This window comes from Athene cunicularia (assembly GCF_003259725.1).
Source record: "Athene cunicularia isolate RWA chromosome 9 unlocalized genomic scaffold, athCun1 chr9_part1, whole genome shotgun sequence".
Taxonomy (NCBI): domain Eukaryota; kingdom Metazoa; phylum Chordata; class Aves; order Strigiformes; family Strigidae; genus Athene; species Athene cunicularia.
The window spans coordinates 25,268,427-25,283,695 of NW_020799110.1; the positions used below are offsets into that span (position 1 = coordinate 25,268,427).

At 38.3% G+C, this 15,269-nt stretch overlaps 1 protein-coding gene across 8 annotated transcripts in view; it reads left to right on the forward strand.

Annotated features, from left to right (window-relative positions):
- Positions 1-15,269, forward strand: part of ZMIZ1 (zinc finger MIZ-type containing 1) — a 307,061-nt gene that overhangs the window by 8,231 nt on the left and 283,561 nt on the right. The window contains exon 2 of one of the 8 annotated variants that reach the window (XM_026855130.1): positions 10,843-10,935. The exons of the other annotated variants lie outside the window; for them this stretch is intronic. The gene's annotated coding sequence lies outside the window, so the exon portion shown is untranslated. The remainder of the gene's footprint in view (positions 1-10,842; positions 10,936-15,269) is intronic. 8 annotated transcript variants of the gene reach the window in all.

A 15,269-nucleotide genomic window follows, 5' to 3' on the forward strand; every position in this document is an offset into this window, starting at 1 on the left:
GGGGGGGGGAAGCTGTTGAGATCCTTGAAAGTGCACTGGCAATTTTTGTCTTTACCATGAAATGGCCCAGAGACGAGCTTGACAAAGGGAAAGCCGCTGTTCAGGTGAGGTTGCAATCACAAGCTCTAGGAACTGGGTTTTACTTGCTGTCCCCTTTGGAAACACAGCATGCTGCTCCACTTGCCAGCACTGTATGTGGTGCCAATATTTTGTCTACAGTATGCATTGAGTCCCTCTTAGTTTTCCTGTTTGGATTTTTCTTTCTAACAACTTTGTGTCGCAAGTCTTAAGGCTTCAGAATTGTTACTTCTCCGTATGCAAAACAGAGTACAAAATCTCGGACCTTTATACTGAAAGGTTGAGGTTAATCTAGCACCTTCAAAAAACCTTGTAAATATTTGACTGGCTGACTTGGCAACACAGCTGAACTGGTTGAGTTAATGCTTAATGTGAGAGCGGTCCTGAAGTGCACGGCTTAGGTGATGGGGCGGAGGGTCATGAGGTGAGCAGTAGCTCAACATGAAGACATCTGTGCTCCCTGCTCCCCATCCTCCAGGACTGCCACTCCCACAGATCTGAAGGCAGGAGGAGGTGTGGGATAGCTATGTCCACTCCAGACAGAGTCAGCTGGCTGTGTTCAGGTGGCAGTGAAATTGGTTTGGCTGTCATCTCTGACTTTCTTGGCCCTGATGCTTTTGCTGCTTTAGTTCTGACTTTCAAGTGTTAGGGAACACCTGAGGCTCTCTACAACTGCATTTGGATTTGGAGGAAGGTTTTTATGAATATATGAAAATGTCACCAGTAGGCAGTTGTTAGTAACTGGTCACTGAGGAGGGGCAGCCTAGAGAGCAATGACAAATCTGGAGCTGAGCATGTTAGAAATGTAAGAAGTTTTAGGTTCTGATACCTGTTGTACCTTGATGATTTAGAAGTATCCCCTCTTGTATTGTATCACTGCAGAATTCCTAAATGAAATGCTTTCCAGCCTTGGAAAGTTAGCACAAAGATTACATGGGAAAATGTTTGCAGCTTTATGAACAACTTGAATGAAAATCTCCTTCTTTGTTTTATGTGAACTAATCAGTGCAAGACAGCTTTTGCATTTCTCATGTAAAGATTGCTTGCTCATTCATGACATTGTACCACCTCAGTCCTTCCAAGTGGTAAGAGCCTTAAAACTCAGTGCAAATGGGAGAAGTTCCTTTCCAGAAACTTCAGTATCATAATGGAGCTAAAACATAATTTTAAAATAAGTACTTCTTTTTTTTTTTTTTTTTTTTTTTTTTTTTTTTTTAAGTAGCTACTGATTGTTTAGATGTCATGATTGCACCATATAGTACCTGTGCCCAATACTGCTGTTGGTTGAGGATCCCAGCAATCTATTAGTCTGATTTAGAGTCGAGCATAGCATAATCCAGTAATTGCATAAAGAAGTAGCACTGCCCCACCTACTGCTCCATGAGAGAGAAATGAGCAAAACTTTAATTATTGAAAAAGTAACTTGTTACATGGCATTAAACATGTAGCCTGTTCTGTATTTAAACAATAAACTATTGTTAAAAAAATAACAAACAAACAAACAACAAACCAACAACCCATTTGTTAATTTGTGGAAATAGTTTAGTTGGGACTATACTTATTTACCCAGTCCAGACAGCTACAAAGGCTTTAAAAATACCCGCAGCCAATTTCTAGAGGAACTGTTTGCTAGTATTGGTATTGGTAAATTCAGAAATGAAGAAAAAAACTCATAGATGAAAGAACAAAGCATGTAGCTGTCTCCAGAGCAAATACAGTGGATGATTAATGTGTAATTGAGAGTGATGTTATCTAGTCATGTGACATTGTTCTGTCTTTTTGGTGACTGCTCGAATTTTTTTGGCTCTTGGGGTTCCCTCAGTGTTTCACTCTAGGCCTAGCATAGAAGACTGTATTTCAGGTATAAATTCAAATCAAAAAAAGTGCTACTGGAATAGTATTGATGATGTACAGCTGATTTTGGTGGTCCATCTTGATTTTGAAACCATTCTTCACATAAAATTTAGATAGTTTGGGGGTTTTTTTGTTTGTTTTGGTTTGTTTGTTTGTTTTTTTAATGTGCTGAGAAGTTACTTTATATACGCACTTACAGAGAGTTTGGTAGTTTCTATTTTCTTGTCAGTAGACAAAAAAAATGTTTTTCTGGCAGATTGTTTCTGATTCCTGAATATCAGTTCTGAAGATAAGATATAATTGTATTTTATCTCGACAAAAATGTCTCAGGGGAAAATGAGTGTTCAAGAAGGCACTTGTGTTGGGGAAAAAGTCTGCTCCACCTCCCATCCTAGTAAGGAGTTTTGCCTTCAAACTAGGGACTTCCTCGTGAAGGGTTCAGTACATTTGACTCTTATGCTACTAATCCAAACAAGCAATAATGGAAGACACTAGAGACTATAAGGTTTGAGAAAATGGCATTTTGTCCTGATGCTATGTGACCGTGATCAGAGCACCTCAAACATAATTCCTATGCCACCTTCTTATAAACTCTGCTAGTGGGCAGACACCTTTGTGGGCACTGAGCATAGCCACAGCTGGTCCTTTTACATCAGGACAGAGTGCTGGAAAAGAATATAATTTTTTTACATCTGGGATGGTGAATTGAGATCTAGGCAGTGGTTCTTCTGAAGGACCACAGTTTACCATGTTAACTTAACCTAAATTCAAGCAAAGTCTAGCGTTTGCTTCCTGAAAGTGTTCAGCAGATGCCACTGTAAAATGAAAGAGTCTATTGGGCCACTAGAAATGTAAACCCTGTATTTCTAGCTGGACACATGGATGCACAGAAAAGCAAAGTTACTTCCCTGCAGTCCCCTGGCAAGTAAATGACATAGCTGGGAATAGAACTGAGATTTCCTGATGTCCACTCCCCTCTTGTAATTACCAAACAGCACTTTCTTCTTCATTGCATGCCATTTGGCTTGATTCATGTTTACCCAATTAGCTTTTTTTTTTCTAGAAAAGCTGAGGAGGAAAGAGGGAAGGAGGAGGGGACTGGAGCAATGAAGGGGGAGGGGAAAGTCTTTCAGGGACAACTGTACCTGCTGGGGGCACAATTTAATAACCGCGTCGAGTGGAAGGAGCAGCCTGTGCTGCACATGCATTGTTATCTGCAGAGTCCCCGTTCTGGGAGAGTGCTGCAAAAGGTTTAATGCAAATCTGAGACCTCTGCCATTGTGTGAGACAGATTAGGGCTCATTTGCATTCTTTCTCCTATAATAATTACCTAGCAAGGAGTGCCTGTTACCATTAGCTTCATTCTGTTTGCCTGTGATAACGCCATCAGCAATCTCTTCTCCACAGATTATGGACACTGTGAGGAAGGGCAGTGGGCCAAAAAAATTTAAAAAAAAAAAGAAATCTCTTGGAGAGGGTAGTAGAAAAATGTGAATGCTGAAAAACTAAAATGCAGATAGTTGTAGTAATAACCATTAAATACAGCTGGAGAAATACTGCGAGCTGAAGAGTAAAAGTCAATATTAATCCATAATATTGATGAGGTGTATGGTTTCAAATACCAGGTTAGAAAAGCCAGCACCAGATTTTAACTGAGCTTTATCTTTGGTGCTTCAGTAGTTTTTGTTCTGTTTTCAGAACCAGCTTAAACTGTTCTAAAATTTAGCACAAATAGAGATGAGTGTTATCGAGATATAAATGGTAACAATCTAAAAATGATGTGATGCATCAGGTAAAATTCAGCAAACTTACTGCAATTTTGGGTCCTGGAACTCAAGCAAGGCAGTTTCCCTGGCTTACAAATAAAGGCAGATATCTGTGTTTGTTTTTTTTTTTTAATTATTATTATTATTAAGATGGGAAGAGTTAAATAAAAAAGAAATGGCGACTAAAAGTGGAGGACTGAGGGTGCTAAAATCGGCTATTCCCTACACACACTAATTGCATGTAGAAAGAACACTAAATTCTTGTGACCAACAGTTGCTGTTCTTTCCACTTGGTCTCTTTCCTTCGGGATTTCGCCCTCTGTGTCCTGCCGAAGAAGCCACTGCGCTCACTCCAAGAGAGACAGAGAGCCCTGAGGTGCCCTGTCCAGCTCTGGTTCCTTGTGGCAGCCCAGTTCTGGCAGCCAGGCTCCTGCCTTGAAGCCCCAGCCTGCAGCTGCTGGGGATAGACCTGTTGATCCATTTCAGGGCCTTGTTGTGTGTGATACCACAGAAGCTCCTCTTTGGATCCTGGTAGCACAGGATCGAGGCAGGGCTTGGTTTGGAAGAAGAAAACATGCCCAGTATTCCACATGCACATCAACATCAGAGAGGGAGCAGCATGTGCCTGGGCAGCCTCTGTTGTGGTTGCAGATCCCCCCTTCTGATATTTTTACAGTGAGGTAATTCCATCTTTCACAGTGTTGGGGTGGAGAAGCCCACAGCCAAATCAAAGCAACCCTGGCATTAATCTGCAAGCAGCCATCTTAAATGTATTTCAGTATATGTAAGCTTATTTCTGATCTAGAGCAGGCTATCAAAATGAGGAGTCACATAGTTAGGTGGGTTTGGGTGGTTTTGTTTTTAAAAGTGATTTTTGAGGGCATGCTACCATATTCACCTTGTCATCAATGTGGAAGCAGCAGAGTGCTAGAGATGCTGCCTGAAAAGTTGGTTGTGGCTCTGTGTGGGAAGAGTGGTGTGGGGTTGCTTGTGTTGGTGAGCTGTTGGGCAGCCAGTGAGCTACCAGGAAAAAGCTTTGGTTACTGTGATTGGCACAATTTCTGGCTGTTAAGGATTTGGGAGGGTACTGTGTTGCCTGTAAAACTTGACACAACTCTGAAGAGTTTAGAGATCCTCACGTGTGTGGGCATACATACTATAGAACCTAGTTTTCCACGTTTTCTCCTTGCTGTTGGATTTACATTTTACAAACAAAAGTTCCTTTTTTTTCTTTTCCCCTTTCTGCATCATGATAGGAATACTTTGTTTCTCGATGAGGAAACAATGAATAGTTATTTCTCTGTGAAATCGTAAATAGTTGAAATACAAATCTAGGAAGGTCCCTTATATTATAGACAGTTATCCTGCCCATCTTTTCTGGCAGTGGGGCTCCGTGTAATAAATATGTGTTGAATAATAAATGAAAATATTCAAGGATTAACACAGTTAACATTTGGTATGTACTCAGACCTTTCCCAACTAGGGATAGATTGCAAATGCAGGCTCAGGTCTGGAAACAACCAGTCTGTCCTTTTCTGAAATCAGTTTTGCCTACTTGATTTTTTGTTTATTTGAGGATTTTCTTTAGCTGGGGTAGCAAGAAGAGAAATTTGGCAACACTTAAAAATGTCAAGATATATGGATAGAGCTAAGCACTGCCTTCAACAATATCACTAGATATTTAGTGTTAACCAGAAGTTATATCAATCGAAATGATTAGAGACAATGACAGGGAACTGGAAATGTTGGCATATTTTTTGTCTAATTTTTTTTCCCCCTTTTTGTTTTGCCCACTATAATAACGATAAAGATCGCAAACATGACAGGTACACAAACGTAAAGGGAGGTGAAATTTTTAAAATAAATAAGAAAGCATACATTTCTTAAAGAAAACAGATACTTCTAAATACAAACTGAAGGATACCAGTGTGTTTTATTTAAAAGCAGCAGCTTAAATCTTTTGTTCATCTTCAGATCTTTTTCTAGGAGGAGGAAATACAATTTGGTGCATGGCTAGTTCTATATAAATCATTTAGAAGCTGTGCCACCATTACATAGGAATAAAACTGCAGTTGATATAATTGGAAAGGTCTAATCTATATAGTGTATAAAGAAGGACAAGGAAGGTTTGAAGTGTTGTCATGGAAAATAATGGTTATGTACATCTAAATGTAAGCTAAAACAGAGCAACATATTTTACTGTGTGAATAATTGGAGATAATAAAAAATCTGACTACTTCAGAGATACTGCAGTATAATGTGTGAAGCTGTATGTTTATATATGTATATATACACACAAACACACATAATTTGAAATTTAAAAAATTATATAAAGATAACATTGTTACATTTTCCCTGCAAATGATTTTTCTCCATATGGGCCTCCTTTAGTAATTAATTTACTATAGTCACCATATTTTCGATCTTTTCTTTTGATTCTATAGCAATGCATTCCAAGTCGTTTGTATTCTAAGCAGTATTTAGGGTTTGGATTTTTTTTTTCTTTAACCCACCATATGTATGGGTATGTTACTGTTACCAAGGCCTCCATAATCTGGGAGAAGTGCATCAGAAATTAATTTTAAAATCCCCTTCCTTACTTATGGTTAAAATTGGGCTTTGGAGCCCTTTGTTAAAGATCCCCGTAAAGGCACATGAACAGATGTGGTTGGAGGAAATCCTACTGTATTCAGCTCGCTCTCCTCAAGTGAAGAGGTGCCGAAAACTGCTGCACTATGCGAGCTCAGCAGCACCCAGACTGCTGTTGCTCATCCTCCCTCATGGAGGCAGTGGCCAGTCACACCCAGGAGTAAGGAGGTGTTCGTTTAGTCAGCTATACTTTTATGCGTGCCCAGCTATACAAGCTGGTATGAGTTGTTTTTCAGTACTGCTGCATTTGAATGTAAATTTAAGCTTACCTTATCATTTTGGTGACATGCATGTCATGTCCTCTACCCCTCAGTAGAAGTTCAAATACACATTTGGAGGAAGTCAAACATTGTAGGACAGATAAGCCAGTCTAGGAAATGGACATCCCAACTTGGTAACATACCATATCTGAGACCAGTGCATTTCCAAAAGGATAATTAAAAAAAAAAAAAAGTGGGGGCTTATTTGTGCCATACACAGTATTAGCAAACAAAAGACCAACAGGTTTTCAGCATGTTAAGCTATCACACATAAATGAATTGAAGGAACAGTTTAACCTTTAGTATCTTTAGGCTGGATGTGACTGATTGTTAGGCTATCCTTCCTGTTGTAACAGTGTCCAGATGTGAACCCCTTTATAGAAAATGCAAGAGAATTTACTTTTCTAAATCACCAGTAGCAAGGCCACAAATAGATCTCAGCTGTACTTTCATGCCTCACCATGTCTCTTTCCTCTCTCTTCAGCCAGTTTAATATCATGAGGGTACTAGCTCAAGAACTGGCTTTGTTCAATTTTACCTAACAAAAAGCTTTCACAAGCTTTATGCAATATGGCATAGTGATATTCTTCCCAAATACTGAAACAAAATGTGCATACAGAGAGCATAGATATCCACGAAAGCATACTTAAACATATGCTTATAGAGTAATGTGGATACCTAAACTGTACACCCACACAACTGACAAGACTAGACTTATTTTCAGCTGCCTTATTATCAAAATTACAATTTATATAACATAAATTATGTGAGTTAAAGGAATTTATGAAGCAGAATTCCAGAATTGTTTTAACTTTCTTGTTTCTGCAGAATGTTTCTATCGTAGTAACTGCAACAATAACTCAGGGGGGCGGTGTGTGTAAAAATATTTTATGTAAAGGGCTGAAACTTGGAAGCATTGCAGAAAGCTATGTTTTAACATTTATTAGAAAGTTAATTGCAAAATATTTCTTTTAGACCCAGTCTATTACAGGGCTGGTAGCAATAATCGACAAAACAAATTATGAGAAGAAAGGATTTGCACACTGTTGTCCAATGATACCCAAACTAGTATCGAGTGGCAGAATGTGGGTACCGAAAGCAAAGCAGCAGTGTTGTAGTAGACACAGGACTCAGCCCAAGGTACTCAGCTTTCCCAAGTTGGTTTTTTTTTAAAAAAAAAGTCTGCTTTCTGGGAGGAGCACCATGCAGATATACCCAAAGACTGCAAACATTAATCTCTTTATGTGGTTTTGTGAACTTGGGTTTGTTTCTTAGTTTGTGTACAGCTCTGTTAGGCAAAAACATGGTGTTGCCGCAGAGAGCATGCATGTGGGTGTACATGTTCTTGGCTCAGCCTCCTTGAGGAGGACTGACACACATAAGCTAGGACTTGTGGGACCTCTGTATGTGTTTGAGTGATACAGACAAGACATTATCCTCTTCAGACTAACTGTAATAGTAGATTTAAAACAATAAAATTTCTCCCCCTTGCGCCTGGCTCAGAGGGGTTTGTTTTTAGTCCTTCTGACTGGAGTGTGGCTTTGGTCAAAGGTCACGATCTTAAACTCTGAAATTTGGGTGGGTTACAACTCCAGCTGAATAAAGTATGCCATCCTCACTTGTTCAGCAGTTGGAAGTTGTTGGGTATTTGAGTAGAAAGGAGTTCACCATTATAAAAGCAGGCAATCTGGGGAGAATGAGGAAGCTGAGCACAAGCCTTTGAGCACAGCTTGTGTACATATTTGTTGAAAGCTAATTGGCAACGCAGTTGCCTTTCAAAGTTGTTCTTTCACCTATCAGTAGAGCACAACTCTGGTACTTAATGTACTGTAGATTACGTAAACGCTACCCTGAAATATTTGTACAGGCAATTAACTCTTGTTTTTACACTACTTTGAGTTACAAATGGAATCCTACTGTAGAGCTTGGAATATTTATGTTATGAGATATATTCCATAATTAGATTAAATAACACTTTCGTCAAACTGGCTAGCATTAAGATCATAAAAACAGGGGATTGGTTATCCTGTGAGGAGCTGACAGTCTTTTAAAATTCAGTATATGAGAAATACAGACACTGTGTTTGTACCACATCACTGAGGTAAAACTGTATTTATGAGAATTTTATCTGGAACAAATATATCTGCTCTTGGTTATTATATTTGAAGACTGTAAATGCTTACATTGGTAACGCTGGTCTCCATTTTGTGTGGCAAAATGTGGTTACTAATGAAGTAACTTAAAGTGTGCATACAGTGTGGCATTGCTGTTGTCAATATGACACTCCTGATCTAATGTGGTGTTGATTACTAAGGATACTTACATAGACGCACATTTATTTTTTTCCTTCTTGCTCTTTTCAAATTTATCTTACAAATATTTTTTCCCTGATAAAATTAAGTCACAGCTCTACAATTTGAGCTGAATAATAAATCTACTAAAATGTAACCAATTGGTAACAACATTCTTATAGTCAGTCCTCCATCCTCTATTCACAAGCATTTGACCTAATACGACTATGAATTTGAATAAAATGTTAATAGATTTTATTGCAATTCATAGTATGACTTGCTGCCATGATAATAAAACAACATTTATAACATCAATGGCAGTAGCACTCTGGTGCTCATCAAACTGCTTTGTGCCTGTGCTTAACAGAATTGTAGAGAATATGTTCCCCAATGGAGTGGTGAGGGACTGGTTAAATGAGTTCAGCAGTATTTTACATATAATCAAACAGGCTAAAAGAGTTAGAAAATAAAACTAATTGAATCAGAATCCTTCATACATTTCATACATTAGGACATCACAACTAGATTACATTGTAGTTGATTAAAAACCACTTTGTTTAGAAACAGGAAAGTGTAATATATTGTAGAGCAGTACAAAAGTGTTAGTGCTAATATCGAAATGCATGCTGGATGTATATTGATGCAGGATTTTTTGTGGATGAGGACAGCTAGACTTGACAGGCATTTCTATTATGAAGGCAGCAGCCCACTTGCAGTTTTGGATTTGTTCTGTAAATGGTCCAAATCAATTGCTTCTGTAGTCAGATATCAGTTTGTTTTCTCTTGTATTTCTTTTCCCTTCCCCTAACAACATCTCCCAGATAGAGAATTCTTTAATTATAACTATAGAAAATTTCAAGCAATTTACCTGAGACTAAGTCTTTTCTTAGTCTTTAGTAGATTGTTATAATAGGTTTTACTTCCCCAGTTCCCTAGCAAAATGTCCTTGACACAGGGAATCACAGTTTGGCCTGGTTTTATATTTTTCATTTACTTAAGAGCTCTTCAAACTTTATCCAACTCTTACATACATGGAGACCAGTTACTCGGAGGGAAGGGGTGGGTATGCAAAATGTTTTTTGAAGTGCCTGGTGTCATATACAACCACTCTTCCTATGTGACAGAAGATGCTAATGGTAAATATGGATGAAAGCAGAAGACTGTTGCAATTTATTGATGATTTTTAGTAGTGTGTACAAGTTTCTCTTGGATTCCTTCAAAGTTCCCTGTGGCTATAGGAAGTGAAAGATGTTTGAAGCATTACCTTCTTGACACATGAAAAGACAGGAGTAGTTGTCATGCCTCCATCCAGTTGCTGTCTTCTTTTGAGGGCTGTATTTGTTCATTAAAGTAACGCTAGAAGAAAACAGAAATAAATCACCTTAAGAAACAACTTTGGGTTGATGTTTCACCGCTTTAGAAATTTAAAATTAGCACTTAGTGTAAAAATGAATAGATGGAGAGATTTCTGTTTAATTGTCAAGGACAAGATTTGTAGGTAGAGGATTTTTAATTAGGTAGTAGTGCATTAGTACAGCTGATGTAGTTTGAGAAATAAACTTCTGTGGATGTGAATGTTTCTTCATATTTACATTTAATGTTTTGATTGAGCAACTAAGTGTCATTCATTTCAGGTTGACAGTCTGACTTGCCTCAGTTAGATTCTTAATCCAGGGTCAGGAGTCATTGGTTCTTAATGAGTGTTGCAGTGTGTAAAAAGGCCAGAGAGTTTCTAATCTTCATGACTAACTAGGAAGGAGGTATAACTTTGAAAGAAGTTGAAGCCTATTGTAAAAGCCAATTTTGAGGTAAATGAATGTAATAGAATCATAGTGGGAAATAAGACTTTTTTAAAACTTGTGTTACAATTTGATGTATTATTTAATCATGGCTACTTCTGAAAATGTTGGCTGTTGCTGTAGCTCTGTTTCTTCCTTTCTGCAGTATGCCTGTCCTTCTTTCCTGGAGAGCTGGATCTGCCTACCCTAACTTCAGGCTTTTCTCCTAGTCTTTTCACTATACTGTGTTAGGGGCTTGGTAAGATACCATTATTGGAACTTGTAAAACATTATATAAATTGATGTGAAGCAACTGGAACTTTGTTTATAATGGCTCTGAATCTTATCTGTAGTTTATCCATTTGAGTTTTTCTTCAGTGTATTATACTGACTTTCATGTTAGAGTATCTTTTCGTTGGTTTTCTTAATGACTGTAGGTAGGAACTAGTGCAATTTGATGCAGTATTAGTTCATACACCAAGGCAAATAAGTAGCAAATATTTATCTTGCAAACTTCTTACTGCCTGGCTTCCTCTGTCAACGGTGTCACTAATCCTTATTCTCTTGTTTCCTTTACCTGTCACAAACCATTTGAGCAAGCAGTGAAGCCTATGTGGAGTATTGGCTGGAAAAAGAAATAAAGCAAGTAATATTAGGTGGTGGTGGTTGACCCCACTCTTCTAAAAAAAAAAAAAAATAATTGTTGCAATGGTCCTAAACAGTATCTGTGGCAAGACCTGCATATTTTACATAAGACCATTTACTGTCCTATCATTGTGCTAAGGGACTTAGTTGTAATAATTAGCAGACTTTAGGTCAGAGATGATCTCATTATTCTTCTAGCTCTTCAAACAGTATAACTTCCATTAAGCCACAGGAGTCGGCTGAATGAATGCTTTTGGAGCTGTGGATGCATGGTTTTTGGGGTGCTTTTCTTACTAATAATTTCATAATACATACCTACAAGTGAATGTTTAAAAGTGTCCCTTTTAAAAATTTTATTTTCCTTAATTTTTCTTATTGAGACAAAATATCTAAAGCATATTAATCTGTGTGTCTAACTTCGGGTATGGTGGATTTCAAAACCAGGTAAACTGTAGGGCTCCGCCCTGCCTCCCCTTTTCTCCACCCCCACACCCAGTGAACGGAGTAACCTAGTATCTGAAGAATGCAAGTTATGCAGATGTTCAAAAGGCCAAATAAAACAAATAAATGGGCTGCAGCTGCTGGAGCAGCATAAAGCAAAGAACATTCGCTGCTGTGATGAGACTGCTGTATTTCAGCATGCCACTTGCCTGTTTGAGGGGAATAGCGTGGTGAATTACTTTAACCAGTTTTTATCTTATTTTGATTGTAAATTGTGATCGCTTTCATAATTGCTGAGATTTAAAAAGAAAACAACCAGCTTTTCTCTTAATGTGGAAGCTGGAGAATAAGAAGCAGTAGTGTCCTTTCATAGTAAGGAAAGGGGAGTTCTACAGAAGTACAAATGGTGTGTTTTGTTCCTGATCTTTGTCAGAGGTGACAGACTTCCAAGGAAGTATCAGGGGAAAAAAAAAAACAAACAACCAAACAAACACAAACAACACACCACACAAATGGGAGAAGTTAGTAGTTGAAGGCGCCTTCAAATATTCTGAAATAAAAATGTGAGACTACACACCCTGCAATACATTAAAGATCAACTTCATCACAAGTTTGGGGTTTGGGGGAACCGAAGAAGGTTCACTGCCCAACATACTCTTCCAAACTGGATATAAAAAAGGTTGAAAAAAGATACCAGACTCGATGGGACTAAACCACTTCTCAGACTGAGTAAATCATTGACATGCAGATTAGTGAAATTGTTCAGCAGTTGCTCTGCTGTTTTAGGGCATTCCTAAGCAACACAATGGAGTGCCATAGAGAGATGACCAAGCAAATACTACCCTCCTCTGGTACATTCACATAGCACAACCTTTTGCAGAAATATTAGTATTGTCCTAGGAATAACAGGGGCCTGTCACAGCAGTGTAGCCATATACCTGAGGTCTACAGAAGGAGAACTTGGCTTGGCTTCTGTCAGCGTTTGGTATTGCTACTTCAACTCTTACAGCATAGGTAAACACACTTCCCTAATGTGACCCATGTACATCTCATGAACCCGGGCAGCTAACTTTGTCCATATGTTTTAAGGATAGTATATAGAACAACAAGCAAGATATGGTGCCTTTGTCCTGAACCTTTGGAATTTGGTCATACTGGAGTGTTGGTTTTAGCGGTGGAATCGCATAGTTTGCCATCTACCCCTTCTCCTGGTCAGAGATCCTGCTTAGGGTTATCCATTTCCTTAATGCTGCAAAACCCAGTCTGACAATAGTTTTAACTTCTGAAAGAAAGACAAAGTCATGATTTCAAGTATTTATTTGAGTTGGTATTTTGGACTTGTTACATACATGTGTGGCAACTATATAATTGAAGAAAATTGTCAGCTTCAGTGTATTTGGGAATTTGGTTCTAGGTCCACCTCTGGTTTGGGTTTGTTGGGCTTTTTTTGTAAGGAGTGAAGAGGACCCCTGAATTACCTAGGGTTTTGATTTGGAAGTGCTTAGACTTTTTCCTATAGTGAAATCCTCCAAAAAGATCCAAAAGCTTTTAATCTCTGAAAGCAAGATTTTATTTGAATAAGTACTGGAATAATTAACTTTATAAATAGAAAAAATGCAAACCAGCTAGATAAGGAAAATGGAAAAAAAAAGTTTATGAGCAACTTGCTGTTTTCTGTTGTCTTTCTGCAGGTGGGTCTTAACCCGAAAGCTGATTTTTGTCCAACTCGGTGAATTTCTGAGTTGCATAAAACTCTGTGCAGTCCTGTCTGTCCCTAAGAAGCTCCTTCTATTTCCTCTGAGGCTCAGCTGTGTTTGCACTCTGTTCCTCATTATAGTCTGTTCTTGAGCTGTAGGCACCAAGCTGCTTGCTATGACTCTTACCTGCTGCAAACACAGTATTTAAACCTTCTCTTTCTTAAGGATGCTTAAAAGCTCTCCATGGAAATGAACTGTCTTCTTGCATAGGGGTCCACTAATCCTGTCACTGCTGAAAGAAACATAATGCATAACACAGAAATTAAATACTATCATGCATGTCTGCAACCTCTTTTGTTCCTGAATTTCTTGACCAAAGAGGCTATATGATATGTTTTGTGTATTAATGAATGCATATATATATATATATATATATATACACATACACACACACACTTGTACCAGTGAATATAGTCTTCATAGAACAGGAATTCCTCTGTTTTTGTGAAGAAAACTACCACAGCGCAATTATTTCAATAGGCCACTGATACCTGCTTGCACATACAGAAATCCTCTCACTAAAGCATAATTAATGTTTAAAAAGAAATTAGCAATGGGATGTAACAGAACACTTTTGCCCACTTAAAATGGTGTTGAGTCGTACCATTAAGGCTTTTAACTTGCTTATTTGCATTGCAAACTTGTTATGAAGTCTATCATTTTCTCTTGTGGAAGTATCTCCTGGGGAAATTGAACTCTCTTTTTCACTTGATGACATTTGCACAATATGTGCCTGATGTTTGAGGAGTGGTGGGTGCAATCTTTGAGCTCTACTAGTATGATAATAGGAAGGAAAAAATGATAGTGAAGACATTCGTGTCATGTGGTGATATCCACTCTTCTGACTTCATTTTGTGTTTTTTTCTCTAAGAATGACTACAAATTGACCCAGAATTGAGGGCAGCTAAACAGGCTGAGAGCAAATCAGACCATTATGGTGGGCTTGGTCACTTTGTTACTGAAACATGCTCTGAATCTCCTTATTGAATGGTAGTGGATAAAGCTGGCTTGATCATTTAACCTAATGAAAGTGGGTGGGTTTTATTTGTTGTTTTTTGGGGTTTTTTAAAATCTTTTATTGTATAACTAATAATTGTTATTCTTTAAGATGTTATTGTGTAGTAAGGTTTCTGCTGCTTCAGGTTAGGATTTGAGGAGATTTAGTAATACAGTTAGTGGAAGAGGGTAAAATGGGTATTTGATTCATGTGTGATGTTTTGAGGATTTTTGTACCTATAATGGCACATATGTCTGGACTTGTACTTGTTTGTTCTTGTGCGTGAAACATGTAGATGCCATTCAGATGCATGCTGTATCTGTTAACCACATGCAACACTTGATGTGTGTACTGTCTTGCTTCAAAATGCAAATGTGTCTGTGCTCTTAGTTGGTGTCTACTCTTTGATACCCCTATAAATAGATACTAAAAGCCATGGAGTTCTGGTACCTATGTGTTGTTTCCCTGAAAGAGCTGGGACCTGAGCACATTGTTGTATGAAGGATAGATCACAGCTCCAGTGCTTTAGATGACAAGCCAAATGACAAAACCCCCTTGTAGTTAATTCATTACTGGTGGTATTATAAGAGTGCTTAATCTTCAGGTGGAGGTGGACACCCACTATGGTAATCACTCTGCTCATTCAAAGCAACAGGCAGTCCCTGCCCCAAAACTTCATGGTTTGAGTCGACAGCTGTGAGAGGAGAAACGCAAACTCATGAGAGACATGATTTGTCCCAAGTCATGCCGAAA